At 37.3% G+C, this 3819-nt stretch overlaps 1 pseudogene; it reads right to left on the bottom strand.

Annotated features, from left to right (window-relative positions):
• Window positions 1–1186: 1186 nt before the first annotated feature.
• Window positions 1187–3314, bottom strand: LOC107061853 (crocetin glucosyltransferase, chloroplastic-like; annotated as a pseudogene).
• Between the last annotated feature and the right edge of the window lie 505 nt (window positions 3315–3819).

Genomic DNA, 3819 nt, shown 5'->3' on the forward strand with positions numbered 1-3819 from the left:
TGTAACATCCGGTAATTTGAAATATCTATGAAGAGGCTTAAAAATCGAAAATAGTCATTTTTGGAATAAAAATGAAAATCTGGAAATTTGGCTGTGTGGAAATCAGTGAGTTTTTGGCCAACTTTGAGCAGTCATAACTTCTAGCTCAGGATGAGTTAGGAGTAGTTCCATTTATGGTTGCATATATCGTGGAATGGTCTTTCCAACGCCACCAAGTTTGCTCGATTCCGAGTTCGTACGAGTGAGTTATGCCCTTTGAAAGTTGGGCAGTTGGCAGGGAATCCGTCCGGAAATTTAAGGGCATTTTGGTCTTTTAACAAATCATTTCTTTTGAGGTTATATTGTTGTGTTAGAATTATTGTGGATCATTTTGTTCCATTTTAAAAGAGTAAAGAGTTTGGGTTCTTGAGTGAAGAAGAGAAGAAGAAGAAGAGATCAAGGAGTTTCTGTCGAAGATCGTCGTGGAAATCGTCGGAGGTGATCCCTACTAGGTATGTGAGTAGTTAGTGTGGGTTTATCCCTTTCCCCCACACACCAAGCCCCTTTTATTTTGAACAAAGATTGGTTGTGTTGTTTGGAGTTGTTGGTTGTGTTGTTGATGTTGTTGTTGGTATTGTTGAAGTCCCTTGTGATTTGGGACATGTTTCTGGTTGTGTATTGAGTTTTAATCCATGGTATGCTGAGAGATATGATGATCCTTAGTGTGTGGGGTTGAAGCCCTTGAAGTAAGGGTGGTTTAGAGTTGGCAAAACAAGGGAGAAAAGTCGAGTTTCTGGGCAAGGGGTTGGCGCGTCGCGCCTGCCAGCGCGCCCCAAAAGGGATTCTGAAGTTTCCCCCTTGGGGCGGCGCACCTCTCAGAGCACCAGCAGGTGCCTTCTGAGCTTCAAGGTCTGGCGCTCCGTGCCTTGCAGAGCGCCAAGGACGCCATGTTCCCCCATTTTTTCCATGCTTTCTGATGCATGTTCCTTGGTATTGTACCTATGTTTTATGGTTGTTTCCAACACTCTAAGGTACATTTAAACCTCCCGAACTCATCCGTAACATGTGATCAAACACCTTGAATTCATAATTCAATTCAAGGAGGGTTAGAAGTCAAGTGAAGTTAGAAGTCAAGCAAAGTTAAGAAGTTAGTTCAAGCAAGTTTCAAAGTTGTTCAAGAGTCCTTATTGAACGTTTTCACTTCATTCTAAGGCTCAAGTCGCAAGTCTAGTAAAGAGTAAAGAGCTTAAAGTTTCAAGCTAAGAAAGAGGTCTCAAGTTTCAAGTTGAGTCAAGAGTTTAAAGTTGAGTTCATTCTCAAAAGCTATTAGGGAACTATGTATTCCCAAAGAAGTTTCTAAATGTTTTTACATTTGAGTAAAGATAGGAACTATGTTTCCAAAAGAACCTTTGTGCTAGTTTTCAAGAAAAAGGAACTATGATTCCAAAAGAGCCTTTGGGCTAGATTTTGAGTAATTATCTCAATTAAAGAAAGTTGTGTTTAAAACACTTATGAGCTAAAGTATTTTTGCGAGTAGTCTTGAGCACCGAATTGGGGATACGAGTTCATATTAAACTCAACTCTCCATAAGAACCATGTAGCCAACATGGGAGTTAACGGGTCATACTTTTAAGATGAACCCGTAAAGTTAAGCTAGTGGATCCACTTAGTAAAGTTAGCTTCCTATATCACGGCAAGATATAGGATGGTCCTCGGGCAACGTGAGGTAAAACGTTGTATCGCCACTCAGATTCTTAGTGGCGGTTTGTCGGTTAGAGAAGCTCCCACAGTTAAAAGAGCTTGGTTCCTCGAGGGTTCTGCTTAGTATGGATGGGGGTATCGGACTTCATTCATACATTGCACAAGTAGACGTTGAGAGGAAGCATGGTATTTTCATGATATTATAAATATGCTTTTTACGTCATGTTTTAAGAGTTTTACAAGATTTATATATTGCATGTGTCTTATTGCTTTATATATTGAGTTCAGTTATTCATGAGTTGAACAGAGCCAAGGTAAGTGTTCTCTTGTACTCTTTTCAAGCTTAAGTTGTGGTTTAGCTTTCCAGCTCGCATACTCGTACATTCAATGTACTGATGCCAGTTGGCCTGCATCTTATGACGATGCAGACACAGGTACCCCGGATCAGCATTTTGCACGTCGTTGATTGAGCACTCTAGAGTCAGTGGTGAGCCTCCTTGCTTCCGGAGGACTCGATTGTTTTGTTCTTTAGTTTTGTTTAATTAGGGTGTTGTCGGGTCTGTCCCAACATCCATCTCAGTATTATAGAGACTTCATAGACAGTCAGTCAGTTAGTTTTGAGTCTCTCATCTATGTTTATATATAATATTCTATTTTGGGACTCGAGTTGCCTTTTTGGCCAGTTTTTATCAGTCAAATTATTTTATGTCGTTACATGGCATTGAGTTATTCTGTTGAGTTAGGTTTCCGCTGAGTTAAGAATGCCAGGCCAAGGGTTCGCTTGGGGCCAGCAATGGTCTCCGGGTGCCGGACCCGCCCAGGGTGTAGGCTCGGGGCGTGACAATTCTTCGAACTAATCTCAATCATATTAGCTCGAAAAGTATCATCATCAAGAAATATTGAAGGAATTGAAGGCCCAATTCCCACCGTAGTCACATGCTTTAAAATTCTCAAAGCATAAAACTCCAAAGCATCAAAAGTGTTCACAAGAACTCTTGGATATTCTTCACTATTCAACATTTCAATTTGCCTTTTAATAGACTTAACTGCCCAGTTGGTACTTTCCACGTCATCAAACACAAAAGATGAAAAATCAATTGGACTAAGTGGTGGCAATCCTGGTAACTCTATTATTTTAGCCTTAGCATTACAGTTTTTGAAATAATCAGAATAGTTTGTGAATCTATAATAGTAAACATAAAAAACTGTGGCAGGTTGGATCCAAAATAATGTAGATGGGACATTAATTTTTTTGTCCACTAAACCAACCCATTCCATGATAATTGTATAGATGACATGTGAAAAAAGGGGGTACCATTTTTTGCATTTGATTGGATCAAATTGAAAATAAATTTTGACCCACTAGACTTTACAGAAGAATAAAACAAATGAAAGTCATCAACTGAACTTAACTGGAATTTGCTGTCATAGCCATCAGAGAAAGGAGCAAAGCTTAATCCTTCAACGTTTGGAAGTTTTTTTATTTTATTGGAAGCTGATAGACTAGTGGTTAAAGTGACTTCAATGCCTAGATTGATTAATTGTTTGGAAAATTAAAGACATGGATTAATTTGGCCTTGGCCTGGGAATAGTGCTATAAGAACATAAGGCTTTTCATTCTTCAAATTTTTCATATTTTGGGTGGTGAGAAGAGAAGTATTCATGAAGGAGAATGAGGGTTTTGGGTAGGAGAACTTTGTTTTTTGAACTGGCTTGGTTACAACTGATTAGGGTGACACATATTTATACTAGTAAATAAATGGTTCTAGGTACAAAAAAAATCTAGAAAATTCATTATATTCTTTAAATATTCACCTTAACTGTTAAGTTTTGATATTATATAAATATTTATTTAATAAAAAAGTATCAAAAGATATTTTACTCAAACTTTCTAGAAGCTCCAAGAAGTATCTGAATTTATTGTTATTCTTAAAATAAACCTTATTATTTAGAAAAAATTAAAACAAAAAATACATGAATACTTTTGAGTAAGTAACAAAAAAATAAATAATGATAGCAAGTAGTATGTTTTATTATCAAATATAATGTGTGCTGACTATTTAGAGATACAAAAGCATGCTATTTTTATTTTTCCAAGAATCATCATTATTATTCAGTGAAAAAAAACGCAAGAAATGC

Source organism: Solanum tuberosum, unplaced genomic scaffold (assembly GCF_000226075.1).
Source record: "Solanum tuberosum cultivar DM 1-3 516 R44 unplaced genomic scaffold, SolTub_3.0 scf00175, whole genome shotgun sequence".
Classification (NCBI taxonomy): domain Eukaryota; kingdom Viridiplantae; phylum Streptophyta; class Magnoliopsida; order Solanales; family Solanaceae; genus Solanum; species Solanum tuberosum.